We start from the raw sequence: 13,975 nt of genomic DNA on the forward strand, positions 1-13,975 counted from the left end.
CAAGAATAGGGTCACCTAAGCATAAAAAATATGCAATGAATAAAGCACTAGAACAAAAACTAATTGGACCGTCGGATGAGTCACATACCAAGGAACAATCCCCCAAAGCAGTTTTGTGAGAGGTGCTTTGAGCAAGGAGATCGAAAATCGCAGCAAAATCAGCTAGAACTCATGCTTGAGCTAGATAATGGTGTTTGTGGGAGGAAGGAGTGTGTGGGTGCAGGAATAAGTGGAGGAGGGCCACCATGGGCCCATGAAGCAGGGGGCGCGCCCAGGGGGGTAGGGCACGCCCTCCACCCTCGTGGCCAGGTGGATGCCCCCCTGCTGTGTTCTCAGTGCCAAATATTCTCAAATATTCCAGAAAAAATCATATTTAAATTTCAGGGCATTTGGGAACTTTTATTTTCGGGGTATTTTTATATTGCACGGATAATCAGCAAACAGACAAAAAATACTATTTTTGCTTTATTTAATATAAATAACAGAAAGTAAAAAGAGGGTACAGGGAGTTGTGTTTTCTAAATTCATCCATCTCATGATCATCAAAAGGAATTCACTAACAAGGTTGATCAAGTCTTGTTAACAAACTCATTCCGAATAACATGGAACCGGAGAATTTTCGAATAACACTAGGTTACCTCAACGGGGATATGCACATCCCCAACAATAAGAATATCATATTTCTTCTTGACAGTAGGAAGAGGAAATTCAAAACCTCCAATACTAATTGTTGAAATTTTTCCAATAGAATTGATACTGTGGACTTGAGGTTGTTTCCTCAGAAAGAGTACCGTATGCTCATTACCATTAACATGAAAAGTGACATTGCCTTTGGTGCAATCAATAACAGCCCCTGGACTATTAAAAAAGGGTCTTCCAAGAATAATAGACATACTATCGTCCTAGGGAATATCAAGAATAACAAAGTCCGTTAAAATAGTAACGTTTGCAACCACAACAGGCACATCCTCACAAATACCGACAGGTATAGCAGTTGATTTATCAGCCATTTGCAAAGATATTTCAGTAGGTGTCAACTTATTCAAATCAAGTCTACGATATAAAGAGAAAGGCATAACACTAACACCGGCTCCAAGATCACATAAAGCAGTTTTAACATAGTTTCTTTTAATGGAGCATGGTATAGTTGGTACTCCGGGATCTCCTAGTTTCTTAGGTATTCCACCTTTAAAAGTATAATTAGCAAGCATGGTGGAAATTTCAGCTTCCGGTATCTTTCTTTTATTAGTAATAATATCTTTCATATACTTAGCATAAGGATTCATTTTAAGCATATCAGTCAAACGCATACGCAAAAAGATAGGTCTAATCATTTCAGCAAAGCGCTCAAAATCCTCATCATCCTTTTTCTTGGATGGCTTAGGAGGAAAAGGCATGGGTTTCTAAACCCATGGTTCTCTTTCTTTACCGTGTTTCCTAGCAACAAAGTCTTTCTTATCATAACGTTGATTCTTTGATTGTGGGTTATCAAGATCAATAGCAGGTTCAATTTCTATATCATTATCATTACTAGGTTGAGCATCAACATGAACATTATCATTTACATTATCACTAGTTTCATGTTCATTACCAGATTGTGTTTCAGCATCAAAAATAGAAATATCATTTGGATTCTCAGGTGTTTCAGCAATAGGTTCACTAGAAGCATGCAAAGTCCTATCATTTTTCTTTTTCTTCCTTTTAGAAGGACTAGGTGCATCTATATTATTTCTCTGAGAATCTTGCTCAATTCTCTTAGGGTGGCCTTCAGGATACAAAGGTTCCTGAGTCATTTTACCAGTTTTAGTAGCCACTCTAACAACATAGTCCTTATTCTTACTATTCAATTCATTGAGCAAATCATTTTGAGCTTTAAGTACTTGCTCTACTTGATTTGTAACCATAGAAGCATGTTTACTAATAAGTTTAAGTTCACCTTTGACATTAGCCATATAATCACCCAAGTGTTCAAGCATATCAGCACTGTTTTAATTCTCTACCGAAATAAGCACTAAAGTCTTCTTGCTTAACCATAAATTTATCAAACTCATCTAAGCATGGGCTAGCAAACTTGGTGAATGGGATTTCAGCTTTATCATACATATAGAGAGAATTTACCTTTACTACCTATGTCGGGTTATCAAGAACATGTGTTTCTTCAATAGGTGATGGATTAAGACCATATATTTCTTCAACGGGGGGTAAATTAAGACCATGTATTTCTTCAATAGGAGGTAAATTCTTAACATCTTCAGCTTTAATACCCTTTTCTTTCATGGATTTCTTTGCCTCTTGCATATCTTCAGGACTGAGAAATAGAACATCCCTTTTCTTCGGAGTTGGTTTAGGAATAGGCTCAGGAGTTGGCTCAGGAAGTGTCCAATTATTTTCATTTGTCAACATATTATTCAATAAAATTTCAGCTTCATCCGGTGTTCTTTCCGTGAAAACAGAACCAGCACAACTATCCAGGTAATCTCTGGAAGCATCGGTTAGTCCATTATAAAAGATATCAAGTCTTTCATTTTTATTAAGAGGGTGATCAGGCAAAGCATTAAGTAATTGGAGAAGCCTCCCCCAAGCTTGTGGGAGACTCTCTTCTTCAATTTGCACAAAATTATATATATCCCTTAAGGCAGCTTGCTTCTTATGAGCAGGGAAATATTTAGCAGAGAAGTAATAAATCATATCCTGGGGACTACGCACACAACCAGGATCAAGAGAATTAAACCATATCTTAGCATCACCCTTTAATGAGAACAGAAATATTTTAAGGATATAAAAGTAGCGAGTTCTCTCGTCATTAGTGAACAGGGTGGCTATATCATTTAATTTAGTAAGATGTGCCACAACAGTTTCAGATTCATAGACATTAAAAGGATCGGATTCAACCAAAGTAATTATCTCAGGATCAATAGAGAATTCATAATCTTTATCAGTAACAAAGGTAGGTGAAGTAGCATAAGCAGGATCATATTTCATTCTAGCATTCAGAGTTTTTTTTGTTTAAGCTTAGCTAATAATTTCTTAAGATCACTTCTATCATTGCAAGCAAGAAAGTCTGTTTTAGTTTCTTCATCCATAACATAGCCCTCGGGAACAAAAGGTAATTCATATTTATTAGTAGAGCTTTCATAATCACTTTCATCAGTATTATCAGTTTCAATGATTTCATTCTCTCTAGCCCTAGCAAGTTGTTCATCAAGAAATTCACCAGGTGGCACGGTAGTATCAGGCATAGAAGTAGTTTCATTGTAAGTATCATGCATAGCAGAAGTGGCATCATCAATAACATGCGACATATCAGAATCAATAACAGAAGCAGGTTTAGGCGTCGTAAGCTTACTCAAAACAATATGTGAATCAAGTGTAGAGCTAGATGGCAGTTCCTTACCTCCCCTTGTAGTTGAGGGATAAATCTTGGTTTTTGGATCTCTCAAGTTCTTCATAATGATAAGCAGATATAAATCCCAAGTGACTCAAAGAATAGAGCTATGCTCCCTGGCAACGGCGCCAGAAAATATTCTTAATGACCCACAAGTATAGGGGATCGCAACAGTTTTCGAGGGTAGAGTATTCAACCCAAATTTATTGATTCGACACAAGGGGAGCCAAAGAATATTCTCAAGTATTAGCAGCTGAGTTGTCAATTCAACCACACCTGGATAACTTAATATCTGCAGCAAGGTATTTAGTAGCAAAGTAATATGATAGTAGTGGTAACGGTAGCAAAAGTAATGTTTTTGGTATTTTGTAGTGATGATAGCAATAGCAACGGAAAAGTAAATAAGCGAAGAACAATATATGGAAACCTCGTAGGCAATGGATCAGTGATGGAGAATTATGCCGTATGTGGTTCATCATGTAACAGTCATAACCTAGGGTGACACATAACTAGCTGCAATTCATCAATGTAATGTAGGCATGTATTCCGAATATAGTCATACATGCTTATGGAAAAGAACTTGCATGACATCTTTTGTCCTACCCTCCCGTGGCAGCGGGGTCCTAGCGGAAACTAAGGGATATTAAGGCCTCCTTTTAATAGAGTACCGGACCAAAGCATTAACAGATAATGAATACATGAACGCCTCAAACTACGGTCATCACCGGAAGTGGTCCCGATTATTGTCACTTCGGGGTTGCCGGATCATAACACATAGTTGGTGACTATAGACTTGCAAGATAGGATCAAGAACTCTCATATATTGATGAAAACATAATAGGTTCAGATCTGAAATCATGGCACTCGGGCCCTAGTGACAAGCATTAAGCATAGCAAAGTCATAGCAACATCAATCTCAGAACATAGTGGATACTAGGAATCAAACCCTAACAAAACTAACTCGATTACATGATAAATCTCATCCAACCCATCACCGTCCAGCAAGCCTACGATGGAATTATTCACGCACGGCGGTGAGCATCATGAAATTGGTGATGGAGGATGGTTGATGATGACGATGGGACAGATTCCCCTCTCCAGAGCCCCGAACGGACTCCAAATCAGCCCTCCCGAGAGATTTAGGGCTTGGCGGCGGCTCCGTATTGTAAAACATGATGAATCTTTCTCCCTGATTTTTTCTCTCCGAGCACGAATATATAGAGTTGGAGTTGAGGTCGGAGGAGCTCCAGGGGGCCCACGAGGTAGGGGGCGTGCTCCCACCCTCGTGGCTAGGGTGTGGGCCCCCTGGCCTTGATCTTTTGCCAGTATTTTTTATTATTTTCAAAAGTACGCTCCGTGTAGTTTCAGGTCATTCCTAGAACTTTTGTTTCTGCACATAAATAACACCATGGTAATTCTGCTGAAAACAATGTCAGTCCGGGTTAGTTCCATTCAAATGATGCAAGTTAGAGTCCAAAACAAGGGCAAAAGTGTTTGGAAAAGTATATACGACAAAGGTGTATCAGTAGTGGACTGTGTACATGGTCTAGGGAGGAAAGAGAGGGAAAGCCCGGCAACAGTTTTCGAAGACCGAAATCGTCCGACGTTTTGACCGACTATATTGCCGATGTAGTTATCCGTTGGGGCGTCAAACAGACTCCAAATGCGATGAAAATTGACAGACGGTCTACTGAAAACATAACAACACCGCATGCCAACTTTCAACTCATTCCGAGAACATTTTCCGACCACTTATAAAATACTATTTCGGACGTGCCGCTGGCGCGTGCGAGTGTGTCTGGGCTCAGAACAGACAACGAAGAGAACTGGGGGACCCGGACGGATGCAAGTTTTGAAAACATGCAGATGCAATGCGGATGATGACAAGGCAAAATGCAACACGCAAGCAAATGACATGGCAAAGACAGCGAATAACTGGAAGACACCTGGCACAACGGTCTCGGGGCATTACACAACTGCTCAACGCTGTTGATGTAGTCATCCACCACGGCCGGGTCGATGGTGTACACCACTGAGAGATCCGTCTCCCTCACGTGGGTCTCCACTCTATGCTTGCCGAACTCCATCGGAGCGCTGCCGGACATCCCCTCTCTATGTGTCGTCGTGGGTGTGCTTGTTGTGTTGTGGGGCTCCATCGAAAGTTTGAAGAAACTAAGGTTATAATGGCCGCCGGAATTAAAGGGGAAGCCGGACGGCCAGGAATATCGGCAGGCCCTGATGGCAGTTCTAATTTGGAGCGCGTAACTCCATCGTGCCGCACGTAACTGCATCGCGTGGCAACACGTTCGGTGCAACCGCATGCATATGGCCCCCCCGGAAATGATCATGCGCATGCCCAACCGCTGGCAGAGCGCGCGCGGAGGGACGCAAGCAGAGTGCTCCGCGGTCGCCTAAAGGAAAAGTTGTCCACAAAGCCGAGTGCGCCAACGAACGCGACAAAGCGCGCCACGGCGCCTAACAGCGAGCACAACGTGCTGCGGCGCCTAACAGCGAGCAGAGCTTGCCGAGGGACGCGAGCAGAGGACGGCACAGTGATACATGGCAAATAAGACGAACTGTGCGAGCGATGTCGGAGACATCAAGCACGAATCAGATTAGAGTTGCGTGTGCGATACGTGCCAGACAGTTGATCCATCAGAGCTGTTTGTGATGGAATAAGCCGTGTGTGTTGCGGGCAAACGCTTGCTGGTGTATAACCTTAAATTTAACCAAAAAAGTGTTAATGCATGTTACAAAAATTGTATAGTATGTTCAAATATGACTCCAACGATATAATCTATGGCGACATGCATTTGTATTTTATTAGTTAAATCCTACTTATAAACCAGGACGGGGGTATAGTAGGTAATTAAATCACAAACGTTTTTTTTATTAACTGTATGTGTACGTGTCCTCTCGTCCTCCTCTTGCACGTCTTGTCACCCTGCTGCCACAGACGGTTTACAACGCAACCTTGCACAGCGCGCGGGGGCGTTCTTTTGGCCAAACGGTGGCGCCAATGAATCGGCGGTGAGCCCATTCGCATGCAACCTCGCAGGTTCCCACACAAGCTTCCCGTCCGACTAAGTGAAATACCCCAAAATCCCAATGCTTGTCGGACTGCTATAAAAACCCTCACGACCGGTGAGTCCTATGTCGTATTTTCCCCTCCCTCCCTGTAGCTTATCTCGTCTACTTCTCCCACAATCGCCAATGGCATCGGTCCATCGTCGTCGCTCAGCCACTCCGCCGTCATCAGAGGACAGCTCCAGCTGGGAGGCTACACCGCGGCGGCGACGCAGTCCCTGTCGTAGTGTAGTGCGCGTGGCGTCCCTGTTGGGTGTGCGCGGAACACCCACCACATGCTCCGCCGCCGCTGCCCGTCGGCAGCTGTTGTCGGCCGCCGTTGCCATCTCCCGCTCTGCCGCCGCGACACGAAGGCGGGAGGTGGCCGCCATGGCCGCCACCCCACTGCCGGCCACCGAGGCCATCACCCGCTCCGCCACCGTGGCCTGAAGGCGGGAGGTGGTGGTCGTGGCCGCCACCCCATCATCGGCCACCGTGGCCGCCAACCCACCATCGACCACCGGGATCATCACCTGCTCCGCCACCGCCGCCCGAAGGAGGGAGGCAGAGGTGGAGGCCCACACATGCGTCAGCGGCCTTGCACGCTACATCGAGTTCCTGCGGGAGGAGGAGGAGTGCCTCGTCGAGCACGCAAAGAGCCTTACCGCAGCCATGGCCACAGCACACGCTGACACAGAGGCGAGGAATCAGGAGATCTACGAGCAGTCCGGCCGCTTCGAGAGGGATGGTCTGGAGCGGCAGTGGGCGTTCGAGCTGGCGAGCATCGTTGAACATGCAGTAGGGGCAGGCACCGTATTGCATTTGTCCAGCTCATCGGTAGGCTCCTCCTCCTCCTGTGCCTCTTACTGAGCGCGCTCGGCAGAGGAGAGGATGCCGGAAGTAGCACAAAGCCCCTCCGTGGTAGTAGTAGTATTTAGGGGCTATTTTGTTTAGTTCATCTGACTATAGATGTGTGGTCGAACTGTACAAACTTAGTTAATGCATAAAAATGTCCAAACAAACCCCGAAAAATCACAAAATTTCCCACAACACTCCTGTTGTTCTATGTTGACACGAGAAAAAAAATTGAAAGCAATAAGAGGCAATGGATATCGTTTTGTCCCCAAAGGTGGGATGTTCCCTACCGAAAACCATCATGCTTGTTGTGAGAAGCTCCGGTTTGTGAGAAGCATATACCCAAAGCTGCCCCAAATGGGAAAAAATTTGTACCACGTCATGTTGATGCCGCTCCATGATAGCATGCCAAGTTTCATGAATTTCAGACGAGTTTTGGATTTACTAGAATTTAAAAAGCAGGCATCTCAATGTTTTGCTGGCAATCAACGGTGCCCTGGTGTTTGAAATTCATTCCCATTTCTTGCATGGGACCTAAGCATGCACCCAAGGACACATATTTGATTTTTCAACCAATATATATGCACTGGAGCATGTGCATGTAGTTCAAATTTGAATTATGCACATAAATGCATTGAAAACTCGGTTAATGTATAGAAATGTCCAAACGAACCCCGAAAAATCACAAAAATTCACACAACACTCCTGTTGTTCTACATTGACACGAGAAAAAAATTGAAAGCAATAAGAGGCAATGCATATCGTTTCGTCCCCAAAGGTGGGATGTTCCCTACCGAAAACCATCATGCTTCTTGTGACAAGCTCCGGTTTGTGAGAAGCATATACCCAAACCTGCCCCAAATGGGACTAAATTTGTACCATGGCATGTTGATGCCACTCCATGATAGCATGCCAAGTTTCATGAATTTCAGATGAGTTTTCGATTTACTAGAATTTAAAAAACCAGACATCTCAATGTTTTGCCGGCAATCAACGGTGCCCTGGTGTTTGAAATTCATTCCCTTTTCTTGCATGGGACCTAAGCATGCACCCAAGGACACATATTTGATTTTCAACCAATTTATATGCATTGGAGCATGTCCATGTAGTTCAAATTTGAATTATGCACATAAATGCATTGAAAATTTAGTTAACGCATAAAAATGTCCAAACGAACCCCGGAAAATCACAAAAATTCACACAACACTCCTGTTGTTCTATGTTGACACGAGGAAAAATATTGAAATCAATAAGAGGCAATGGATATCGTTTTGTCCCCAAAGGTTGGACGTTCCCTACTGAAAACCATCATGCTTGTTGTGAGAAGCTCCGGTTTGTGAGAAGCATATACCCAAACCTGCCCCAAATGGGACAAAATGTGTACCACGACATGTTGATGCCGCTCCATGATAGCATGCCAAGTTTCATGAATTTCAGATGAGTTTTGGATTTACTAGAATTTAAAAACCAGGCATCTCAATGTTTTACCGGCAATCAATGGTGCCCTGGTGTTTGAAATTCATTCCCATTTCTTGCATGCGACCTAAGCATGCACTCAAGGACATCTATTTGATTTTTCAACCAATTTATATGCATTGGAGCATGTGCATGTAGTTCAAATTTGAATTATGCACATAAATGCATTGAAAACTCAGTTAATGCATAAAAATGTCCAAATGAACCCCGAAACATTCCAAAATTGAACACAACACTCTTGTTGTTCTATGTTGACACTCGAAAAAAATTTGAAAGCAATAAGAGGAAACAGATATCATTTCGTCCCCAAAGGTGGCACGTTCCCTACCGAAACCATCACGCTTGTTGTGAGAAGCTTATACCCAAACCTGCCCCCAAATGTGACAAAAATTTTACCATGTCATTTTGATGCCGCTACATGATAGCATGCCAAGTTTCATGAATTTCAGATGAGTTTTGGATTTACTAGAATTTAAAAACCAGGTATCTCAATGTTTGCGGCCGAGTGACGGTGGCAGGGTGTTTGAAATTCATTCCCATTTTTTGCAGGGACCTAAGCATGCAACCAAGGACACATATTTGATTTTTCACTAAGTTTATATGCACTGGAGCATGTGCATGTTGTTCAAATTTGAATTATGCGCATAAAATGCCTGGAAAACCCAGTTAATGTATAAAAAATGTACAAACGAACCCTGAATAATTCCAATTTTTTTGACGACACATCTATAGTTGCATGTTCATTGCAGATAAAAGTTCTAACAATTCAAACACCATGCTTTGTAGTTGTGACCCCATTACGTAATTCAAATGATCAAGATGACAAATCAAGTAGATCGCACACAGTTTATTATCACCAACCATGTGAGATGCAACACAAAATATCTTGGAGCATCGTTGGTGTATAGTACTATAAATCAAGTAGATCACACACAGTTAGTCTCCTTTGTGTACCCAAATTATGCAATGACGTGGATGACCACTGTAACCAGGGAAATTTGAACCAAATTTTTTGACGTTCAAACTCAACACACACGGGTTAAGCTATCTGAATCGTTTGTGATGTTCACATATCGTACACAGTTTTGAATAAGGGACCGTGTCTGATGACACTTTACGCGCCAGTTTTTTGGCTGAAGCGATTCTAAAATTTTAGCTTCCGCGGAAGTATCTACCTCCCCCCTCTCCCTTACCAAAAGCCACATTTCCTCTTTCTGCCTTCCTTTCCAAGTTGAAACCTTCACTCCTTGCTTGCAGCGCCACCGTCTCCTCGCCGGCGACCCTCCTTCACGCTCCTCGGCCTCACCTATCTAGGAAGGTAATCCACACCCGACCCCCATCCTCTTCCTCCTTCCACATCCCACATGCCCCTACCGCCGGTGCGAGCGCGACACCTTCCACCCAAATCACCGACCCCTCCACCAGATAAGCGCCGGCCTAAGCCATGGTGCACGCAGTATAGCCAGGACCTCAAGGAGCATTTGGCAGTGAAGAAGCAAATCGCGGCCGCACGCGCGGATGAGGTCGCGATGGCTACCATTCATGCCGGCCCTAGATCTTGAAGGATGTAGCGACCCGACCTTAGATGGTCAAGTCTCTGTGCTTCAGTGTCATCCCTGAATCGGTAATGCTGACACACACAGTACTCAAGGATTTATAGCAGAGCAGCAATCACACACTTATTACATCGAATGTCTCCAAAGAGAACTTATTACAAAAATATGGCTTAAGGCCATCTAATGCGATAACAGCGGAAGGCTTGGAAGATAAAGTGAGTCCATCAACTCCAACGGCATAGCTGAGCTACACGGCAACGACCTAATGAACCCTACTCCTCGTCTGAAAAGTCTGCAACATAATACGTTGCAGCCCAAAAGCGGGTCAGCACATGGAATATGCTGGCAATGTAACACAATAGAGCATGAACAGAGTAATGCTATATCTATATGCATATTTGGCTGTGGAAAGCTCTATGGTTATTTATTTGCGAAAAGCCAATTTTTTCCTACAACAAAGGAAGATATTTTAATTTAACTATCATGGTGGTTGAACAATATTGAGAAGGTACCCCCAACTCAATCCCAAATTAAAGTAGTTAACAACCCAACAATATTAGTTAAGAGTGATGAGATACATGTGATAACCCAAGTACTAGATACTCAAAATTGTCCATAACCGGGGACATGGCTAACCATGATTAGATTGTACACTCTGCAGAGGTTTGCGCACTTTTCCCCACAAGACTCGACCGCCTCCGTTAGATTTCTCGCACTACATGGTGTTTGAGAAACGGATGACCGAAACACAGTCTTTCAGAAACGTTAACTCTCTACTCCGGGTAGACCATACGAAACCTACAAAACCCACTACCTGCTGATCTACCTCTTCAAGAGCTTCACGTAACTTACTCAACTATGCTAGAGCCCATAATAGTTTGTGGCTGCACACGGAAGTTTCTAGCATGAATCATCTCAGTTCCCTCTGAGCCTGGGTGGCGGTCCATAGGAAGATCACACGGGTACCCCGGGATTTCCAAACAAAAACAGACAACACTGGGTTCCCCAGGTGCCTCAATCCACCCAGATGTTAATTTAAGTTGCCACCTTAAGTTGAACCATTAATTAACACTCTCAAATCTGTCATGGATTTCACTCAAACCCAAACCACGTCTACGAGCATAGCATAGTAATATGAGCAACGCGTAGAAGTAACTCCCAAGGTTTGATAGTAACAGGGCAATAGGTTCTACCTCAATATAGCAACGCGTAGAAGTAACTCCCAAGGTTTGATAGTAACAGGGCAATAGGTTCTACCTCAATAACTACTTCCCAACCCACAAGTTAATGACATCCTAATCATGCAATGTTTGAGGATTTGAACTAATGCATAAAAACTGGGTGATAAAGGGGTATGATCAAAGTGTTACTTGCCTTGCTGACGATCCACGAATCCTAGGGACTCGTAGTAACACGCTTCGCACTCCGGGTGTTCTATCGCAAACAAACAATAACATACATAAGCAACAAGCAAAGATGCACAAGCAAAACTCAAATAAGAGAGGTTGACCGGAAAGTTCAACTTAAGAACTCCAGTTTGCAAAAAGAATCAAATCAAACGGAGCAACGAAACTCAAACGGCGAAAGAAACAAGATCCGTTTACTAATCTGGACTAAGGTCAAATTTTACAGTAGCAAAAACTTGTTCAAGTTGTTTAAACAGAAAGAGGGTCTCGAAACGAAGATCTAGGCGCTTGAATCGCCTGATTCCGACTAACGAGCGAAAAGATAAACAGAAACTAAGATCGGATCAGAAATCGCGATCGAAAATAATCGCGGATAAATCCGACAAAAAGAAAACTGACGAACAGACTAACGAACGAGCGTTCGTTAACTGTAACTAACGGGAGAAAACTGTTCGTTAAAACGAACATACCGATGAATGTCCACAATTTAGAAGAACCGAGAAAAACCGACGAACCGATCTAAAAAAATGAACTAGGGTTTCTAAAAAAATGAATGGTTTTTTTTAAAAAAATCGGTGTCTCGGTTCCGGCACGGTACCTCCGGCGAGGCGGGGTTGGGCGGCGGGGCGGCGGCTCGCGTGGAGGCGGGGCTTGGCGGCGGCGCGGGCGGCGGCTACGGGGGGCGAGGTGGCGGCAGGCGGCGCGGGGCGGCTGCGGTGGTGGTGGGGGTCGGGGCGACGCGTATATAAGGAGGGGGGCAGCGACTTGGGGGAGGGGGCAAGGCGCGGCGGAGGAGGAGTCCGGCTCGGACTCCTGTCCGAGTCGGCGGCGGCGGCGCACGCGCGCGAGGAAGGCGGCGGCGGCGATTGGGCGGGCGGCCCGGCTGGGCTTCGGCCCAGTCGGCTGGAGATTTTTTTCAAACAATTTCGCCGACAGAAATAAAATCCTAGAAAATAAAATGAAAATCTAAAAATGCCAAAACAAATTTTCACCGTCTAAATAAAATATTTAGAACGAGATGAACATTTTCTTGGCCCTAAAATGCAATTTTGAAAACGTGCAATTTTTCTAATGCAAATAAAATCCAAATAAACTCAAATAAAATAAAAAAATGATTTTAATAGTTTTCCTCCAATATTTCAGTTATGTTGGAGAAGTCATATTATCTCCTCTCTTATATTTTTAAATACGAAATATTTTTCGGAGAGAAAATAATTAAAATCGAAGATCCTTGTTTCATTATTTGATAAAAATCAAATATGAAAACCAGGAAATCCCCAACTCTCTCTGAGGGTCCTTGAGTTGCTTAGGATTTCGAGGATTGCGGAACGAAAATGCCATAAAATATGATATGCATGAATGACCTATGTATAACATTCCGAATTGAAAATTTGGGATGTTACAAACCTACCCCCCTTAAGATGAATCTCGCCCTCGAGATTTGGGTTGGCTAGAAAATAGGTGTGGGTGGTCTGTGAGTAGATCATCCTCTCGTTCCCAGGTGGCTTCATCCTCGGTATGGTGGCTCCACTAAACTTTGCAAAACTTGATAACCTTGCTGCGGGTGACTCAGCTGACAAACTCAAGAATCTTAACTGGCTTCTCCTCATAAGTCAAATCACTGCCCAATTGAATCGCCTCCAAGGGTACTGTATCTCTTAATGATATATCGGCCATCTCAGCATGACACTTCTTCAACTGTGAAACGTGGAACACATCATGAATTCCTGACAATCCCTCAGGTAACTCCAACTTGTAGGCAACTTCTCCCATTCGTTCCAAAACACAATACGGTCCAACAAATCTCGGGGCTAACTTCCCCTTAACTCCAAAACATTTCACTCCTCGCAAGGGTGATAGTCGCAAATATGCTATGTCTCCAATTTCATATGTTACCTCCTTGCGTTTCGAGTCTGCGTAACTCTTCTGCCTGGACTGAGCAATCTCCAGTCTATCACGAATCAGTTTAACCTTTTCCTCAGACTGCTTGATTAAGTCTGGTCCAAACAACTGGCGATCTCCTACCTCATCCCACATCAACGGCGTTCTGCACCTGCGTCCATACAGGGCTTCAAACAGTGCCATCTTCAAACTGGCTTGGTAGCTATTGTTGTACGAGAACTCTGCGTAAGGCAAATTGTCATCCTAGCTAGATCCATAATCTAGCGCACAGGCTCTCAACATGTCCTCCAAAATCTGATTGACTCTCTCAGTCTGTCCATCCGTCTGCG

The sequence above is a fragment of the Triticum urartu genome, chromosome 6A (assembly GCF_056163025.1).
Source record: "Triticum urartu cultivar PI428250 chromosome 6A, HENAU_Tu73, whole genome shotgun sequence".
NCBI lineage: Eukaryota > Viridiplantae > Streptophyta > Magnoliopsida > Poales > Poaceae > Triticum > Triticum urartu.